Genomic DNA, 21,657 nt, shown 5'->3' with positions numbered 1-21,657 from the left:
TGCGTACTATTGTTTGTACAGATGAACGTAGTACCTTCAGGCGTTTGGAAATTGCTCCCAAGGATGAACCAGACTTGTGGAGGTCTACAAATGTTTTTCTGAGGTCTTGGCTGATTTAATTTTGATTTCCCATGATGTCAAGCAAAGAGGCACTGATTTGAAGGTAGGCCTTGAAATACATATACAGGTACACCTCAAATTGACTCAAATGATGTCAATTAGCCTATCAGAAGCTTCTAACTCCATGACATCATTTTCTGGAATTTTCCAAGCTGTTTAAAGGCACAGTCAACTTAGTGTATGTATACATCTGACCCACTGGATTTGCGATACAGTGAATTATAAGTGAAATAATCTTTCTGTAAACAATTGTTGGAAAAATGTCCAAACCGACTTGCCAAAACTATAGTTTGTTAACAAGAAATGTGTGGAGTGGTTGAAAAACGAGTTTTAATGACTCCAACCTAAGTGTATGTAGACTTCCGATGTCAACTGTATGTACTTCATTATTATTATTGCCTATACCAGTCGATAGGATAATGGGCTAGTACACTGTGAATCCATGACCGTAAGGGCTCAGATCCCAGCAGCAGTAGAGCAGAACGCCGGTTGGGGCTATGACCCAGGAGACAGCCCGTCTCTGCCTCAGCAGTGGTGTGTGGCAGTAAACCAGCCCGTTCCTGCCACTCAGAGATACACTCATCAGCACTGCAGAAAGCAAAGCAAACACACGCACACACTCACACAGGACATCTCCTGATACCTTCTGAATACCTTCCCAGTGAGCCAGTTCAATCAGTGTGGTTTACAATCAAGAGCATTAGTAAATTATTATTTTTAATTGAACCTTTATTTAACTAAGCAAGTCAGTTAAGAACAAATTCTTATTGACAATGACGGCCTACACCGACCAAACCCGGACGAAGCTGGGCCAATTGTGTGCCGCCCAATCACGGCCAGTTGTGATACAGCCTGGAATCAAACCAGGGTGTCTGTAGTGACGCCTCAAGCACTGAGATGCAGTGCCTTAGACCGCTGCGCCACTAAGGAGCCCTAGTAGTGGTGTGTGTGTGTGTGTGTGTATTCATATCATATAGGCTATGAACACCTGGACACTTCTTGGAGTGTGGAAATGGTTCAATGTGGGCCTAGTACCGAGAAAATGTCAACAAAAACAGAGGCATGCTCCACTTTTGAATCTGTAAAACATGGCTATCCTATTGCTACACTTAGACCTACTTGTATAACCTATGCATACACGCACCACCGGACGACTACTCTTTATACAAAACAAGGATGACGGAATTGTTAAATGTGATACTTTGGGATGGGCCAACACAAAGTATCACAATTATACCTAGTCAGTCAGTGCACCTAGATTTTCTCCAATTCCAGCTCCCTCAAACACAACAAAGGTCCCAGCCAACAAAGCAGTGTCATGGCTGATGTTAACAAGTGCATGTCAGCCACAGCAGGCTACTGCAGTTGGTGTGGGAGTCATGGCTCCCTCTGCACTCTTTTCCTGTCTGTCACAGTTGAATAATTTGCATAAAGGGCTGATTTGATTGGCTTTTGGATAAGTCAACCACCCTCCATGTCGAACTCCAAAGATGTACATGAAACAGCTAGGCTAGACATATACCTTATCTTCCTGAAAAACACTCTCTACTTCTCTCTCTGGCCTGGGTTCCATTTTAGAGGACTCCAATGCCATATATGTTATTACCATAGTGAGGAGGTCTAACCACTCGACCAAAAAATATTTAAAAATAAAAGATCCCAGAAATTTGCATACGCATAAAAAGCTTATTTCTGTCAAATTTTGTGCACACATTTATTTATATACAGTGCCTTGCGAAAGTATTCGGCCCCCTTGAACTTTGCGACCTTTTGCCTCATTTCAGGCCTCAAACATAAAGATATAAAGCTGTATTTTTTTGTGAAGAATCAACAACAAGTGGGACACAATCATGAAGTGGAACGACATTTATTGGATATTTCAAACTTTTTTAACAAATCAAAAACTGAAAAATTGGGCGTGCAAAATTATTCAGCCCCTTTACTTTCAGTGCAGCAAACTCTCTCCAGAAGTTCAGTGAGGATCTCTGAATGATCCAATGTTGACCTAAATGACTAATGATGATAAATACAATCCACCTGTGTGTAATCAAGTCTCCGTATAAAATGCACCTGCACTGTGATAGTCTCAGAGGTCCGTTAAAAGCGCAGAGAGCATCATGAAGAACAAGGAACACACCAGGCAGGTCCGAGATACTGTTGTGAAGAAGTTTAAAGCCGGATTTGGATACAAAAAGATTTCCCAAGCTTTAAACATCCCAAAGGAGCACAGTGCAAGCGATAATACTGAAATGGAAGGAGTATCAGACCACTGCAAATCTACCAAGACCTGGCCGTCCCTCTAAACTTTCAGCTCATACAAGGAGAAGACTGATCAGAGATGCAGCCAAGAGGCCCATGATCACTCTGGATGAACTGCAGAGATCTACAGCTGAGGTGGGAGACTCTGTCCATAGGACAACAATCAGTCGTATATTGCACAAATCTGGCCTTTATGGAAGAGTGGCAAGAAGAAAGCCATTTCTTAAAGATATCCATATATAGTGTCGTTTAAAGTTTGCCACAAGCCACCTGGGAGACACACCAAACATGTGGAAGAAGGTGCTCTGGTCAGATGAAACCAAAATTGAACTTTTTGGCAACAATGCAAGACGTTATGTTTGGCGTAAAAGCAACACAGCTCATCACCTTGAACACACCATCCCCACTGTCAAACATGGTGGTGGCAGCATCATGGTTTGGGCCTGCTTTTCTTCAGCAGGGACAGGGAAGATGGTTAAAATTGATGGGAAGATGGATGGAGCCAAATACAGGACCATTCTGGAAGAAAACCTGATGGAGTCTGCAAAAGACCTGAGACTGGGACGGAGATTTGTCTTCCAACAAGACAATGATCCAAAACATAAAGCAAAATCTACAATGGAATGGTTAAAAAATAAACATATCCAGGTGTTAGAATGGCCAAGTCAAAGTCCAGACCTGAATCCAATCGAGAATCTGTGGAAAGAACTGAAAACTGCTGTTCACAAATGCTCTCCATCCAACCTCACTGAGCTCGAGCTGTTTTGCAAGGAGGAATGGGAAAAAAATTCAGTCTCTCGATGTGCAAAACTGATAGACATACCCCAAGCGACTTACAGCTGTAATCGCAGCAAAAGGTGGCGCTACAAAGTATTAACTTAAGGGGGCTGAATAATTTTGCCACCTCCGCTGGCACTGGCACGCTAGAGAAGTGTGCTCTTCAAGGATTAATCCAAATTTCAACTGTACATGGCAGATGGAAGACAGCGTGTATAGCCTTGTGTGGGTGAGCAGTTTGCTGATTTCAATGTTGTGAACAGAGTGTCCCATGGTGGCGTTAGGGTTATGGTTTGTGCTGGCATAAGCTACGGACAATGAACACAAATGCATTTTATGGAATGCAATTTGAATGCAGAGATACCGTGATGAGATCCTAAAACTCATACATGTAATTTTGTTGTTTAAACACTTCATTGAAATACTGTAGAATTACAGTCATTCCTATGGAGAACTGCTCCTCCTGGGGATTGCCAATATGGCCGACCGGTGGCTTCAAAGCCTCCCACTGACCAATACATAGCATTGGCAATCTAGGGTTTACAGTGGGGCAAAAAAGTATTTAGTCAGCCACCAATTGTGCAAGTTCTCCTACTTAAAAAGATGAGAGGGACCTGTAATTTTCATCATAGGTACACTTCAACTATGACGGACAAAATGAGAACAAAAAATCCAGAAAATCACATTGTAGGATTTTTAATGAATTTATTTGCAAATTATGGTGGAAAATAAGTATTTGGTTACCTACAAACAAACAAGATTTCTGGCTCTCACAGACCTGTGACTTCTTTAAGAGGCTCCTCTGTCCTCCACTCGTTACCTGCATTAATGGCACCTGTTTGAACTTGTTATCAGTATAAAAGACACCTGTCCACAACCTCAAACAGTCACACTCCAAACTCCACTATGGCCAAGATCAAAGAGCTGTCAAAGGACACCAGAAACAAAATTGTAGACCTGCACCAGGCTGGGAAGACTGAATCTGCAATGGGTAAGCAGCTTGGTTTGAAGAAATCAACTGTGGGAGCAATTATTAGGAAATGGAAGACATACAAGACCACTGATAATCTCCCTCGATCTGGGGCTCCACGCAAGATCTCACCCCGTGGGGTCAAAAACAAGAACGGTGAGCAAAATCCCAGAACCACACAGGGGGACCTAGTGAATGACCTGCAGAGAGCTGGGACCAAAGTAATAAAGCCTACCATCAGTAACACACTACGCCGCCAGTTACTCAAATCCTGCAGTGCCAGACGTGTCCCCCTGCTTAAGCCAGTACATGTCCAGGCCCATCTGAAGTTTGCTAGGGAGCATTTGGATGATCCAGAAGAAGATTGGGAGAATGTCATATGGTCAGATGAAATCAAAATATAACTTTTTGGTAAAAACTCAACTCGTCGTGTTTGGAGGACAAAGAATGCTGAGTTGCATCCAAAGAACACCATACCTACTGTGAAGCATGGGGGTGGAAACATCATGCTTTGGGGCTGTTTTTCTGCAAAGGGACCAGGACGACTGATCCGTGTAAAGGAAAGAATGAATGGGGCCATGTATCGTGAGATTTTGAGTGAAAACCTCCTTCCATCAGCAAGGGCATTGAAAATGAAACGTGGCTGGGTCTTTCAGCATGACAATGATCCCAAAAACACCGCCCGGGCAATGAAGGAGTGGCTTCGTAAGAAGCATTTCAAGATCCTGGAGTGGCCTAGCCAGTCTCCAGATCTCAACCCCATAGAAAATCTTTGCAGGGAGTTGAAAGTCCGTGTTGCCCAGCAACAGCCCCAAAACATCACTGCTCTAGAAGAGATCTGCATGGAGGAATGGGCCAAAATACCAACAACAGTGTGTGAAAACCTTGTGAAGACTTACAGAAAACGTTTGACCTCTGTCATTGCCAACAAAGGGTATATAACAAAGTATTGATATAAACTTTTGTTATTGACCAAATACTTATTTTCCACCATAATTTGCAAATACATTCATTAAAAATCCTACAATGTAATTTTCTGGATTTTTTTTCACTCATTTTGTCTGTCATAGTTGAAGTGTACCTATGATGAAAATTACAGGCCTCTCATCTTTTTAAGTGGGAGAACTTGCAAAATTGGTGGCTGACTAAATACTTTTTTGCCCCACTGTATATACACTGCTCAAAAAAATAAAGGGAACACTTAAACAACACAATGTAACTCCAAGTCAATCATACTTCTGTGAAATCAAACTGTCCACTTAGGAAGCAACACTGATTGACAATAAATTTCACATGCTGTTGTGCAAATAGAATAGACAACAGGTGGAAATTTTAGGCAATTAGCAAGACACCCCCAATAAAGGAGTGGTTCTGCAGGTGGTGACCACAGACCACTTCTCAGTTCCTATGCTTCCTGGCTGATGTTTTGGTCACTTTTGAATGCTGGCGGTGCTTTCACTCTAGTGGTAGCATGAGACGGAGTCTACAACCCACACAAGTGGCTCAGGTAGTGCAGCTCGTCCAGGATGGCACATCAATGCGAGCTGTGGCAAGAAGGTTTGCTGTGTCTGTCAGCGTAGTATCCAGAGCATGGAGGCGCTACCAGGAGACAGGCCAGTACATCAGGAGACGTGGAGGAGGCCGTAGCAGGGCAACAACCCAGCAGCAGGACCGCTACCTCCGCCTTTGTGCAAGGAGGAGCAGGAGGAGCACTGCCAGAGCCCTGCAAAATTACCTCCAGCAGGCCACAAATGTGCATGTGTCTGCTCAAACGGTCAGAAACAGACTCAATGAGGGTGGTATGAGGGCCCGACGTCCACAGGTGGGGGTTGTGCTTTACAGCCCAACACCGTGCAGGACGTTTGGCATTTGCCAGAGAACACCAAGATTGGCAAATTCGCCACTGGCGCCCTGTGCTCTTCACAGATGAAAACAGGTTCACACGGAGCACGTGACAGACGTGACAGACGTGACAGAGTCTGGAGATGCCGTGGAGAACGTTCCGTTTAGTCCAGGTCTGGGAGGAGATCCCTCAGGATCTGCCACCTCATCAGGAGCATGCCCGGGCATTGTAGGGAGGTCATACAGGCACGTAGAGGCCACACACACTACTGAGCCTCATTTTGACTTGTTTTAAGGACATTACATCAAAGTTGGATCAGCCTGTAGTGTGGTTTTCCACTTTAATTTTGAGTGTGACTCCAAATCCAGACCTCCATGGGTTGATACATTTGATTTCCATTGATAATTTTTGTGTGATTTTGTTGTCAGCACATTCAACTATGTAAAGAAAATAGTATTTAATAAGAATATTTCATTCATTCAGATCTAGGATGTGTTATTTTAGTGTTCTCTTTATTTTTTTGAGCAGTGTACGTCTTTGTTTTTTCTACATGTATGGACATGGTGCAGCCTTTAGTAGGTATGCTGCTGGCAGGCTGCGGCACAGCAAATCCAAGTCAGCCCGTGCTCATGGTTCTCACAGGGGAAGAGAAATGATAGGCTACAATGACCTTGCTCGTGATCATGCACAACGCAAATGCAAGTTCCTTGAACTTTCTTTTGCGGGTGCCTTTTCATTAACTGGATAGACACTTGCGGTTTCTAGCTAACATTACACCAATGGGGGGAGTGGGTTTAAATAAATGATTATATAAATGATTTAACTTGTATACAATCGATTACTTTTGGGTGTCAGGGAAAATGTATGGGAGTAAAAAGTACATATTTTATTTAGGAATGTTGTGGAGTAAAAGTTGTCAAAAATATAAATAGTAAAGTAAAGATACCCAAGAAAACTACTTTAGTAGCCTACTTCAAAGTATTTTACTTATTTACTTTACACAACTGGATGCAGCACATGAAACACATGCAGGGGCAGTTATATGATTTGGTTTGACACAGAGACACACACAGTGCTTCCTAGGGCAGATAGATGTCTGAGGTCAAATGTCAACATATAGAGACAGCTGATGCATAATGGTGTCCATAGCGCAATTCAGCAACAGTTTTTGCCTCACTATGAAATCTATATAACTACCACTCAGTGTGTCAACGCTGCTGATGACAGTTGTTGGAATAGGTTGGAATAGGCCTAGGTCAAGATACATCCAGGGTCATGCGGTTGCCTCAACAAGGTAGAGGAAACTAAAACAAACTGCCTCAAGCACGTGTAAATGACTTTTACATGTATTTTCAAATAAGTCATGGGAGTGGCCACACGAAGAAGTAATGGGGGTTTGAGGGTGCATGGCAGTCATGAGGGAAACGTTAACATTTTCAGCAATGAGACAACACATGGTAGCAGTTTTTTTTGGGGGGGGGGGGGGTTCTTGTTCACAAAACATAAAAACACATCCACAATATTTTGGCCAATTGGTGCAAATGTATTAAACTATTACTTATTTTACATTATTTTCTAGATAAACCTATTTTGCGTCGGGCATATCAAATCAGATGTTTTTCTACCATGTTGCTAAATGTGGCGATACGTTGGATGTCATGGTCTTTACTTGCAAATCATCACCCAACAAAATGTAGGCTATTAATCGCAGCATCTGCTGTGACGTAACGTGTAATATTGCAATTACACGGCAGATGCATTACAATCAAAGATCATGCAGTCAATCGATGCAACATAATGTTAATGTAAAACAATGTAACCAACAACAACATGAATGGGCCAGTTCACGCCGCATTGGCCGAACCGCAGCATTCCCTTTAAATGTCAAAGAATAACTAATATAATATATATATAGTGTATGCTTAAATTATAAACGCACATAGCCTAAATTGACACAAATCCTCGAGACTTACCTCTCATTCAAATATGTTCAGCACTCAACTGGTTTGTGATGGTGCTAAGGCATAGCAAATTCTGTCGAATGCCATGTTTAATCATTTTGTTCAAACGGATAGCTCTCTGACTCATAGGCTACTAGCTTGCTTCTACCTAGCAAAAGGATGCCAGACCATTGTTCTAAATTGCAATGAAATAGATGATAAATCCACCCCACAAAACACGCATATTGACAGCGGTGTGGGATGCAGCAGAGTAGCCTAACTGCATAACTGATGGTCGTTTATGGAAGTGACGGGCGAGGTTACTATAGGGTAGTGATGTGCAGTTCGCGAATGATTCGTTCTTTTTTAACGATTCTTTTTACTGACTCGAGAGTCATGATTCGTTTTTCTACGTGACTGGATCATTTTAGTCGTTCGATTGCAGAGACGTGCGAATACCACCGTCTGTCATATGCGCGCAAAAAAAATAGACAATGAGTTAGAGAGGAAAAATACATGTTTAGAATTAACATTTGATCGCATGGTGCAAGAATGACTGCAATTAATTTATTATTGAATATTGTGATGGACAAAGCTTAGTAAAACAAAAACGTACACAGCCTCTGCTTAACAAACTCAAACTCTAGATCGAATTGTTCCATGGGCTGCATTTCGCGAACGACTGTTCTTATCACCAGGAGAGGAAGAGGAAGAGAGAGGCCCAACTTGGCGGAAAATGGGTCTCCCTCCAGCAGGTGGCGTTTGTTCGTTGTTTCGCCTACCAAGCAAGGAGTTTTTGAATGGATGTCCAATGAGAGTGTCGAATTTGGTCAACAAAAAATAATGGCTTATTTGCTACGTGAGGTTTAATTGATCGAACATAAGTTTCGTAATACTTAAGTTGTTACAAGTGTATTGCTATAAGTAGGAACACGTGACATCCCGGTAACTTTGGGAGAAAAAACAGAAGAGGAAAGAGGACACTTTTTGGAGACAAAATAAATAAATGCTGAAACTGATGTTGGGCAATCAAATTCGATATGTAAATAAACGAAATTCGTTAAGGCTGGATCATTGACATAGAGCTTATTTTACACTGCTCCAGCGAAATGAGGCCCGCCATGCATTTATGAAAGCACTTCTTTCTATAGCTCAAAATATGTTTTTAGTTTTTTACAGTTCTACGGGAATATACAAATATATGTTAAATATGTTATTTTTATTGATTGTAACAATTATGGGATTGTGCCATGTGTGATAACAGGTGGCAAATTGTTTAATAAGAAACTCGGTTTCCTACTATAGGCAGTTGGCTGCATTGTGATTGTAACATTGTAACTCCTATGCAGATGTACACGCACGCACCAACATTTTCTATGGGCATAATCATAGAATGACATATAATTTGAGCCTATTTCTTCCTATTCCAAAAAATAAGTGTTAAGCCTACCTGTTTGACAGACACAATTATGCTATTCATTGATTTTGGTATAGCCAAATACTCCAATATTGTCGCATGCACTGATTAAATACCTCCGTGTCTGGGAAGGGTTTGGTTAAAACCAGGGCTCGAATTGAGTGAGGGCAACACATACCCTTGTTAAAGAAAATGGCAAAGACGGATATCTATTGTTTGCTTTAAATAAATGAAACGTATCCAAATGATATCAAGCGTTCTATAACAATGCTTAACTCGGTGATACCTTATGGTAACACCAAGCTATGCCTGGGAAAGACGTGACTCCGATGCATATGGGGATATATTGATTCCTCTCTATGACATTCTGAAGGTGAGCTGCAGCCTATAATATTCGAAGATATAAAAAAAATGGACTTTTCTATTCTGCCCCTAATAATTGAACTTTTCTCTTCCTGAAAAGAAAATATGTTTGTTTAAACCCAGGCTCTGGCTATTCGTGAAACGAGGCTAGTAGCAAAGCATCTTTCTCCATTGATTACAGGCGATTAACGTTAACAACCTTAATCGAATATTCAAAAAAGGGTTTCAATAATGAGATATATGCACCGATTTAAAGAAAGTATAGGCGGGAGCTAGACAGCCCACCGTACCGCTTTGTGTACAACGACTCCCATTTTTAGGGCGGAGACAGGTATCTTGTCAGTATCTCTATAATCTCTGTTATCAACCTGCCTGGCTACCCAGACTCCTTGTTCCGATCAAACGCCACGCCACGCCCACGGACGTTTCTATTCTGCAATGTGAGAAGTATTTGGCGAAGGAGAGAGCAGCGGAAGAATTGAGTCTACCTACTTATCACTCTCACGGCAGTCTAGCAATGCATTCCGCCAAGAGTCGTTCACAATCTTGTCCGGTTCCGGACACAACTAGACCTCGTTTCAAATGTATCAAGAAATGATCTTATTTGTATGTCTAAAACATGACAATTGTTTAAAGTATACGTTTGTTTAAAAGTCTCAGTCACAAATGACAGGTCCATTAACTCCTATGGTGAAGGAGAGGCTCGTAGAATCATGGCTCTTTCGAGTTTGTTTTCTATCTTTCGCCGGTAGGGGTTCTGCATGCTCTGGGCATTATTGACTCAAATGAACGACTCGAGTCGAAAGATTCTTTATTTTGACTGAACGAGTCGAAAAGATTCGAGTCAGTAAAAAGAGCCGACCTTCCCAATGCGCTTTATCCTATGGGTATCGAATTACAGATACGTTGGAGATTCACACACAATCACACGATAGGTCCCCCATAAGTTATTCATTTTTTTTTTGTCCAGATATGGCGCATGTGCAGGACTTTTATTTTCACACGAGGTTCAAGTAGAGAGAAAGTGGGTCTACAAAGACCCGTGTTTGGAAAGTGTGTTTTGATAATATGATCCTTTAGATGCGTTTTCTCAATTCTTTGAATTAAGTATGAAACCTTTATTTTATTTTTTACAACAGCTTACCTAACACAGTTGTTCATTGCTGTGATCTGTGATCTATGTTGTTAGATCTCATTGACATCAAATTGTTGTTTGAGCTGCCCCTAAAGGTGCTATTCTTTTAGGATAATATATCAATTCTCCAACTGCAACTGTTGAGGATTTTGTAGCCTCAATACAACTAGAAGGAATTTACATTTTAAACTGTAAATGTAATCAAATGTATATGAGACCACTATGTCGAGATGTTACTATTCCCTCTGCTAAAATGTACTGGAATACAGCACTAAGACAAGTGAACTGGAACAAAGTCTTGTTGTTGTGTGGCAAATATATCTAATAAGGTGAAAGAAGTATCATACAAACTCATTCACAGAATCTAGTCATTCTTAAAATCTTCTATGAATCTACATTCAATTATACATAGATTTAAAATAGCTATAGATAACGAATGTGTAATTTGTGGTTGTGACCCAGAAACTCTTGACCATTTATTTTGGGGCTGTTCTTATGTCAGAAGATTTTGGAGTGAGTTAGAAGATTTTATTTGAAAATAAATGACTATTAATGTTAATCTAAGAGACTCTGATAATGTTTTATTTTGATCCAAATGATATGACCCTGGTTTAACTTTCATTGTTAATTTGTTTATTTTTCATGGAAGATTCTTTATCCATAAAATGAAGTGGGCAGAGAACAAACCCCTCTTCACATTATTTAAGATAGAATTTAAATATTATTTTGAAATGATCAGTAAATGTAAAAACAAAAAAGCAATACGCACCATAAAACGTTTTGACAAATTGAAATGTACTCGATACTCTTGTTTCTATATTTCTGTTTTTGTATTTGTTGTGTTCATAATATAAAATATATTTTTTTTAAAGTTGAAAAACCAATTATTTAAAAAAAATATATATATGTATATATATATATATATATATATATCAATAAAAAATAAAAATAATTAGATCTCATTGACATGAAAAAATGAGGTGTAAACCCAAGATCTCAGTGCAAATCCCATTCTCACCAGCAGATGGAGACAACCCCTTCTTTATTCGGTGTAAAAATTTCCCAGCACGACTTACCATAGAGAGACTATCTGTATCTCTGTGTATTCAGCATTGCATGTGTTACTTGTCCCTGCTTTAACTTGTATCATTTTAGCTTACTTTGTCCTATCAATTGAGCCTACTCATTTCATCACTTCCCTTCCCCATCAGTTTACCATCCTGAGTATCCCTCGTAGCCTTGAGGTCTGTCAGTCCTGGGGTTCCTCTGTGGTCACCACTCTGAACGCCCTGCTGTACTCCTTCTCTCTGGTGTTCAGGCCAGACATGGTAGGTTGAATCATAATATAATATATCATATTGCCTAATCAGGTCTGACATAGTACTCTAGGTATTCACTCTCAGATCAGACATGGAAGTTTTATTCATAATATAATATAATCTCGCCAGATCTGGGACCAGGTTGTAGTACCATTTTCACAACTTGTAATTTTCAGATTCCTTTGCTACCACATCACTATCAACATGTGTCTGCCAGCATTAATCTACAATGTTAAACATTTCATTGGCTTTCAGTCCTCTCACCAGTCAAAGGTCCCTCCCAGTTGATGTGTAAAATCTCTTCCTGTACTGTAAGATTAATTACATATTCATGATTCATGGGCCTTTCAGTGGTCTAGGTCAATTTCTTAGAGGAAACCAGTTCAATCAACTCATTCCCATCTAATTTTCTAGGCGTAGACTATGTTCTTCATAACTTTGTCTTATTGTAGGCCTACTTGTAGATATGCCCAGATATCAACGTTGATATTTATTGTCATTTTGATATTGTGAATTAGGAATAATGAAGTACAATTGTGGCCAAAAGTTTTGAGAATGACACAAATATCAATTTTCACAAAGTCTGCTGCCTCAGTTTGTATGATGGCAATTTGCATATACTCCAGAATGTTATGAAGAGTGATCAGATGAATTGCAATTAATTGCAAAGTCCCTCTTTGCCATGCAAATTAACTGAATCCCCAAAATACATTTCCACTGCATTTCAGCCCTGCCACAAAAGGACCAGCTGACATCATGTCAGTAACTCTCTCGTTAACACAGGTGTGAGTGTTGACGAGGACACGGCTGCAGATTACTCTGTCATGCTGATTGAGTTTGAATAACAGACTGGAAGCTTCAAAAGGAGGGTGGTGCTTGGAATCATTGTTCTTCCTCTGTCAGCCATGGTTACCTGCAAGGAAACACGTGCCGTCATCATTGCTTTGCACAAAAAGGGCTTCACAGGCAAAGATATTGCTGCCAATAAGATTGCACCTAAATCAACCATTTATCGGATCATCAAGAACTTCACGGAGAGCGGTTTAATTGTTGTGAAGAAGGCTTCAGGGCGCCCAAGAAAGTCCAGCAAGCACCAGGACCGTCTCCTAAAGTTGATTCAGCTGCGGGATCAGGGCACCACCAGTACAGAGCTTGCTCAGGAATGGCAGCAGGCAGGTGTGAGTGCAACTGCACGCACAGTGAGGCGAAGACTTTTGGAAGATGGCCTGGTGTCAAGAAGGGCAGCAAAGAAGCCACTTCTCTCCAGAAAAAACATCAGGGACAGGCTGATATTCTTCAAAAGGTACAGGGATTGTACTGCTGAGGACTGGGGTAAATTCCTTTTCTCTGATGAATCCCCTTTCTGATTGTTTGGGGCACCTGGAAAAAAGCTTGTCCGGAGAAGACAAGGTGAGCGCTATCATCAGTCCTGTGCCATGCCAACAGTAAATCATCCTGAGGCCAGGAACAGTTTGGTGACGAGCAATGCCTTTTCCAGCATGATGGAGCACCTTGCCATAAGGTAAAAGTGATAACTAAGTGGCTTGGGGAAAAAACAAAGATATTTTGGGTCCATGGCCAGGAAACTCCCCAGACCTTAATCCCATTGAGAACTTGTGGTCAATCCTCAAGAGGCGGGTGGACAAACAAAACCCCACAAATTCTGACAAACTCCATGCATTGATTATGCAAGAATGGGCTGCCATCAGTCAGGATGTGGCCCAGAAGTTAATTGACAGCATGCCAGGTTGGATTGCAGAGGTCTTGAAAAAGAAGGGTCATCACTGCAAATATTGACTCTATGCATCAACTTCATGTAATTGTCAATAAAAGCCTTTGACACTTGTAAAATGCTTGTAATTATACTTCAGTATTACATAGTAAAATCTGACAAAAATATCTAAAGACACTGAAGCAGCAAACTTTGTGGAAATTAATATTTGTGTCATTCTCAAATCTTTTGGCCACGACTGCACAATTCTATTCAAGTAATTGATAGGCTGCATACTTCTTCAGTTTTAACTTTAACCTTACATCAGACAGCTTATGAGATGTATGAAGTGTCTAGTACTGTAAAAGTGGCTGCATAGCTTATTATTTCTACCTCTTGAAAGGGAGAGAGAGAGACCGAGGGAGGGAGAGAAAGAGACAGAAAGGGGAAGAGGGAGTGACGGAGACAGAGAGACAGAGAGGGGAAGAGGAAGGGGAAGGGGAAAATAGGTATAGTAGGGTGGGAGGTTTCTACAGGACTGAACAGAAAAACCTGGACCTCCAACTTTCTCTCTCCTCCCTCTCTACCGCTCCTCTCTTCCTCTCTTCTACCGTCTCCTCTCTCCCTCTCCTCTCTCCCTCTGTGTGTTGTGTAATGGTGGGGGCTGGGAGCCGGACAGAGGGAGAAGGGCCTTGTTCACAGGATGTGGTTCCTCACAGCCAGCTGACTGTAGCCTATCTGCAGCTCTGCTCTGGACAACAGGGATGAACGGTGGGAGAGAGGGAGGAAGGGAAAAAAGGGGTGTGGTGCAGAGCGTGAGTTTATTACCCTCATACTGTAGGGATGTACAGTACATACAAAGTTTTACAACTCTGTTCAACACTCTCCCTCTTTCCTTCCAACGTATAGTTTTCGTGTCAGCACTAGCAGGATCCATTCTTGAGCATAACTAAAATGCTGACGTTTATTTGTTTTGACCAAACTTGATCATGTCTGTGTGGGAGTGGTGGCAGGAAGCAGGGGGGTTTCACAGTGGAGGCAGGACACATTCTGGGGAGGAATCACAGTGAAGTGTGGGGTCAGGCCAGAGTGCTGGGCAGGTGGGAAGAGAGGGGGAGTGGGGGTCTCTGTAAGGAGAGGGGAAGGTTGTTAAGCGTGTGTTAGCCATAAAAGGGCATTTGTGAGATCACACTCCTACACGCACCCCATCACCCCCTCTGTTTCCTTCCCCAGATGTGTCAGCACAATCCAATGAGATGACAGCTTCTTCACAGTGAGAGGTTTGAAGTGTGCTCAAAGGGGCATATTAATACTTTTGTTTTGCTAGAATAAAACCTGGTTACATAATGCATTCCAGAATAAATTTGGGCTGTATTTTGATGTGAGTAGTGTTTTCCCAAGACCGGTTTCAGACAAGGAAATGTATTCTTATTTGGAAGCAGTTCTTATAGGGTTTACACCTTTCTTACAATCAGGTGTCTTATTGAATTCCTCATATGACAATGACCTCACCTGGTCTAAAGGTGAAATGACATACAGACAAACCATGGCTCAGTCTGTAGTAACACTCGGTTAAGCTGGCTAATGTTAACCCGAATCATGTATAGCAGTGACAGATAGCCTAGGTCCTGCCTCTCAACAGACTAGGTCATATGTCAATTAGATCCTCTCGACACACTCAACTTTTCCATGACTGGAAAACAATTGGGAGAACCAAGAATAGTGATGGAAGACTATAGATTTTATATAGTGCAATGGCTTTGATTGAAGGTCAAAAATTGAACCAAACCAAATGACCATGACCAAGGATCCACTCAGTGGCCTTCCCATTACTTGGCATTCCTGTGTGAGCTGTTAGGTACAGTAGCCTCTGCCAAGGCTAAGCTAAAGCCAGCCTTAGCCTTTCTACATTTGTTTTCCCCCTGAATGCTCACTCCGCTCCAGCGGTGGAACACCATATGGTTCGTCTTAACCTTATTAGGAAATAAGGTTCGAGAATGGAACGGATTGTTTGGTTGTTTCTTGAAAGATTCCGACCAGGAATACAATCCTACCATCACTCCCTTTTCCTCTGCTTTCATGTGATATTTAATGGCACTGACATGGACTCTGTTCAGGCTTTTGGATTGATTGTTAACCAAACACGTCAGGGCCAGCATGCTGGAATATAGAAGAAGCTGCACCTCAGAAATTCAATGCGTGGATATTAGCTCATGTATGTATACGAGACACTGCACCACACATTAATGAGCCACTGTCTGTGTTAAATGCATCCATATACGTTGGTTTCAGATGGTTACTGTTTAAACTTTGCCAGTAGCCCTGGATAAGCAATTTCCTTTGGGATCTTTGCGCTCTGCCTAAAATAAAAGGCAACCCTTTACATTAGGTTGCTTTTACACCTGTGTGGTAACACTGTAATTACTAGTAAGAACATTCTCTGCTTGTTATCTCCTTCATATAAAACTTTCAGGCATCTATAGATTGAATGTGGGCCCTATTCACTGTCGGTCTGTATTTCACTGGGACCAGCAGTTCCATCTGTTCAAACAGAGCCTCGGTGACATCTCCCCACCTCCCCAGTAACCCAACCCGTCTCCACTCCAGCTGTCAAAAATAATAATAATAGAAAAGTAGCATTCACAGACATTTACTTCAAGCAGCTGTGCAAACCACCGATCTATCAGAGAGACAGTCAGCAAGTCAGCGCGGTCTAATGCATCTAGTCTGGGGGCATGTGGCGGGCCAACTCATAAACCCACTGACTCAACCCAACTCTTTTGATGAATCGATATTTCTCTGGCACTTAATGAGGTTCCGGTCTTACATTCACAGATCTATCGCTCTCTCCACTCAATTATGAACCATACTGTATTTGTAGAGGCTGATAGTATTGAAAGGAGGAGGTACGGTTATTTAGAACTTTCTATGAAGAAAATGGCCAAAGATATACAAGTAACTGCCAAAATAAAGGAAATACCAACATCAAGTGTCTTAATAGGGTGTTGGGCACAACGAGCCACTAGAACCACCAGAACAGCTTCAATGTGCCTTCGCATAGATTCTACAAATTCCTGGAAATCTATTGAAGGGATGCAACATCTTCCATGGGAAATTCCATAATTTGGTGTTGATGGTGGTGGAAAACGCTGTCTCAGGCACCGCTACAGAATCTCCCAAAAGTGTTCAATTGGGTTGAGATCTGGTGACTGAGACACATGCACACATCATTTAAACCCTCTATGCTCATTTAAGACCCCTCTTTCAAAGTCACTGAGATCTCTTCTTCTAGCCATGATAACCAAAGTAATGGGCAACTGGGCATTTTTATACACGATGGCATTTATTGATAAAATGGCGCCCGGAGAAGAAGGCTGACGTTTTCCGTGTCCCCGACCGATTGTGTTTCTTTGTTTGTTTATTTGCGTTGTTTGTAACTTGTGTTTTTACTTATTTTGTACATAAAGTTGCTGCTACCGTCTCTCATGACCGAAAGTAACTTCTGGACATCAGGACTGTGATTACTCACCACGGACTGGCAGATCCCTTTTTTTCCTTTAACGAGTCTGACGAGCCCAACGCGAACGACATACTGCTTTCTCGGGAACAGGCACAGATCCACGTGATTTGCTTGAAGAGGAGGTGGAGAAAAAGGGGCCAGAGGGCGGGCTACCTTCTAAGAATTCATAGGGAATCAAATAAACCTCCACTTCCTTCCATTCTGCTAACAAACGTGCAATCTTTGGAGAATAAAATCGATGACCTAGATTAAACTACCAACGGGACATTCAAAACTGTAATATCTTATGCTTCACGGAGTCGTGGCTGAACGACGACACCGTCAACATACAGCTGGCTGGTTATACGCTGTATTGGCAGGACAGCGACGTCTGGTAAGACAAGGGGCGGCGGACTATGTATTTTTATAAATAACAGCTGGTGCACGATATCTAAGGAAGTCTCAAGCTATTGCTCACCTGAGGTAGAGTATCTCATGATAAGCTGTAGACCACACTATCTACCTAGAGAGTTTTTCGTAACAGTTTACATTACACCACAGTCAGAGGCTGGCACTAAGACAGCATTTAATGAGCTGTATTCCGCCATAAGAAAACAAGAAAACGCTCACCCAGAGGTGGCGCTCCTAGTAGCCGGGGACTTTAAAGCAGGGAAACTTAAATCCTTTTTACCAAATTTCTATCAGCATGTGAAATGTGCATAAGACTCCTGAACATATAATCAAATGGCTACCAAGACTATTTGCATTTTTTAAAACTGCATTGTTGGTTAGGGGCTCGTAAGTAAGCATTTCGTTATAAGGTTACCTGTTGTATTCGGCGCATGTGACTAATACAATTTTATGTGATTTGATTTTAATGTTTTGATTACTTATTTAACTCAGGAACCACACCTGTGTGGAAGCAGCTGCTTTCAATATACTTTGTCTCCTTCATTTAATCATGTGTTTCCTTTATTTTGGTAGTTACTCGTATGTTCACTCTGGTTTGAATTGACACCAGCTAGACTCCTCTACTGCTTACAGACAGCTTAGTACAGTCAGTATAGCGGGCGTAACGTCCAGATCTGGTTTCTTAAGTCAGACAGTAATTGGTAGTTCTTTTAACACTTTTTAACACCTGTAGACAGTCTAGTCTGCTGTCTGGTGACTCACCCCATCTACCCCAGACAGTGAATCAGAAAGTGACAACAACTGAGAATAGACAGACGGACAGAGGCCTTACCTTCTATTGCTCAATGTGTTGTTGACTATAGGCCTGTGCCTGGTGCAGTGTTTGCTGAGATGATGTTATCAGGTATGCGACTTCTCTCACGTTCTAGAACACTCTACCTCAACCTGTGATGCATCATGAACACCTCACTCAGATGTGAAGTGCAATTAGTACCTCTCTGTCTGTCGGTCGACTGAACAAATTATGGGCCTTGAACAAATGGCCAGGTGTGCCTAGCGCGGATGTGGTCTGACGTCATACAGCTGATCGTCATGGACATCAGGTGCGGGTTCTGCTCATTCTAGGCCTCAGCAAGGTTGTGAAGCGGGGCTGAATCATTCCTGTTCCCAGAACACAGCACAACAGAAGAAGGGATAGTCAGTCGGCCTATGATATAAACCCCACGGTGCCAACACACACACCGTGCCAGGGAAAGCATGCTAGGAATGTTCCAGTCAGGTTTATGAATGCAGCGCTACAAAAGAAAGGCTTTAGAGAGCCAACACTCTTCTTACGTGAGGTGTACTGTGATTCCAATGCTAGAAATGCCCAAACAAAGCCCAATCTAAGAAGCTTTCCCAGCAAAGGCTACTGCATTTTTTTCAGGAATACATGATGTATGAACAGAACAGTATAGTGGACAGGGGTGGAAGTTTTTGACTGAATATTTCACTCAATACGTTTCTTCCAAATGGAACGCTGACCTACATTGAGGGTTTCCCGTACAAAGCAGCAATAATCCAAGTGTACAGGAGTAGTAGTTAAACATAGCATTTCATTGCAACCACCAGCAAATATTGGTCAACTTCTCAATCAATTCACCAACAGTGAATCCAGTATCTTAGGTACAGTACAGAAGGGTGAAGGGAGGGGGCACAGAGAGCATTTGGCACTGAGTCCTCTAGCCTTTGATTTATTTTGTGTGAAAGGCTCACTCTACTTCCACTCAAATTTGCACCTGTGTGATGACAGATGGAGACAGTGTTTTTCCCAATTAGGGCCTAGCTGAGAGCAAACACTCTCAGATCTCATGGCTCTGAGCTATATAACCTTTTGAGCTAGAGTGTCGAGTCAGCTATTCAGCTCTTTACTGCTGGCTGACACTGAACTTAATGCTAGGAACTGGAGCTGTGAGGTCATATGAAATATGCGGATGTCAGGCATGGTTATCAATCACACCTGTATTAATATGAGATATTGTACTTCTAGTACTGTTACTGTGTGAATTATGACTTTTTTGGTAAATAACAGTAGTTATCTGATTGTTTCAGTAGTAATAATTCAAGTATAATCAGCCCCCCCCCAACCCTATTAATGACAGTATGATTGTAGTGCCAGTATGACTTGATTTCCATGACGGTGTGTGTGGAGAGGAGAGGATATTACAGTGTTGGTTGGTGTGTGTGTGCCCAGACTAAGTCTGTGCTGAGAGAGCCAACCTTATGAGAGAGACAGCTGTATGATGTATATTCCAGACCCTGCGGCCCTGTGTCTCCACAGCCGTCTGTCTGTCTGCTTTCCTGTAATTCCCCTACTCCCCAAACACTACTCCCTCACTCTCTCCTAGCCCTACCCCCTCTTTCACTCTCTTCTTCTCCTCCTTCCCCTACTCCCCAGACCATACTCCTTCACGCTCCTCTAGCCCACAAGGCATGGAGTCTCCATAGTTCTATATCCTCTCTTTCTCTCTCTGTCTCTCTCTCTCCTATTATTTGAGGTTTTCTTCTTTTTCTTCTCAGACTCCTTCAGGCATGAAGGTGCTCTCTATAGGCCGAGATCTATGTCCCCTCTTCTCAGTTTTACTCCATCTCCCTACTCTTTCTCCAAATCTCCGTCTCCCTCCATCCCTCCCTCCTGACTGTATATCCAGAGCCAGCAGAGTACAGCACATTCTGTTTCTCAAGAGTGAGTTGAGAAGGAGAGGAGGTGCAACTTGGTGATGTTTGCAGGCTTGTGAGTGGCTTGGAGTGTCACGGTGTTTGAACCTGTGCTCATCCCTCTGTTTTACTTACTCACTCTCACCTTGATAACCTAGCCTGATGGAACCAGCCAGATTGCTGCATTTACCATTCTATTTCACATCTCTCTCTCTCTCTCGCTCTCTTTGTTGTTTCAGGTGCTGCGTAACAGCTCAGGGACCTGCTCCCCCTGTGCGATGCAGGAGTTATCCTAGGATTGAAGACGGTCCTGATTGTCTACGTCGAAAGCATCTGCAGAGTTGAGAGCCTGTTCCTCTGTGGGAAGATCCTCTACCCTCTCAGACTTCATACAACTTTTTCCTTATGTTACAAATGGGAACACTTTGCTCTGGAAAAAAATGCTTAATAGTTTGCCTGATTGATATACTGTGATGGACATTTTTTCTACAACTCCAATGGAAAGACTTTGGAACATAGAGCCCTATACATACAGTGGGGCAAAAAAGTATTTAGTCAGCCACCAATTGTGCAAGTTCTCCCACTTATAAAGATGAGAGAGGCCTGTAATTTTCATCATAGCTACACTTCAACTATGACAGACAAAATGAGGAATAAAAATCCAGAAAATCACATTGTAGGATTTTTTATGAATTTATTTGCAAATTATGGTGGAAAATAAGTATTTGGTCAAAAACAAAAGTTTATCTCAATACTTTACGTTTTCTGTAAGTCTTCACAAGGTTTTCACACACTGTTTTGGCCCATTCCTCCATGCAGATCTCTTCTAGAGCAGTGATGTTTTGGGGCTGTTGCTGGGCAACATGGACTTTCAACTCCCTCCAAAGATTTTCTATGGGGTTGAGATCTGGAGTCTGGCTAGGCCACTCCAGGACCTTGAATTACAGGCCTCTCTCATCTTTTTAAGTGGGAGAACTTGCACAATTGGTGGTTGACTAAATACTTTTTTGCCCCACTGTAGTTACTATGTAAAGATGCTTTGGATACGTGGAATGTGTTATGTAATGTCACTTTCATTTATGGTACAGAGAACAGTGTGAAGAAATACAAAATATATGTAGTTATAGCTGACTCGAGTGAGGTGTTGGTGTAGGCTAACTACCATTGAATTAATCAAGCTATTACACAACCTCAGC

The 21,657-nt window shown here is 41.9% G+C and overlaps 1 protein-coding gene across 3 annotated transcripts in view; it reads right to left on the bottom strand.

Annotated features, from left to right (window-relative positions):
- The window catches only part of LOC139420371 (TLC domain containing 4a), a 129,771-nt gene that overhangs the window by 14,464 nt on the left and 93,650 nt on the right, over positions 1-21,657 (bottom strand). Inside the window, exon 1 of one of the 3 annotated variants that reach the window (XM_071170400.1) lies at positions 7,943-8,078. The exons of the other annotated variants lie outside the window; for them this stretch is intronic. The gene's annotated coding sequence lies outside the window, so the exon portion shown is untranslated. Of the gene's footprint in view, positions 1-7,942; positions 8,079-21,657 lie in introns of those variants that run through there. 3 annotated transcript variants of the gene reach the window in all.

Source organism: Oncorhynchus clarkii, chromosome 11 (genome assembly GCF_045791955.1).
Source record: "Oncorhynchus clarkii lewisi isolate Uvic-CL-2024 chromosome 11, UVic_Ocla_1.0, whole genome shotgun sequence".
NCBI classification, from domain to species: domain Eukaryota; kingdom Metazoa; phylum Chordata; class Actinopteri; order Salmoniformes; family Salmonidae; genus Oncorhynchus; species Oncorhynchus clarkii.
This window is presented reverse-complemented; position numbering and strand designations above follow the sequence as displayed.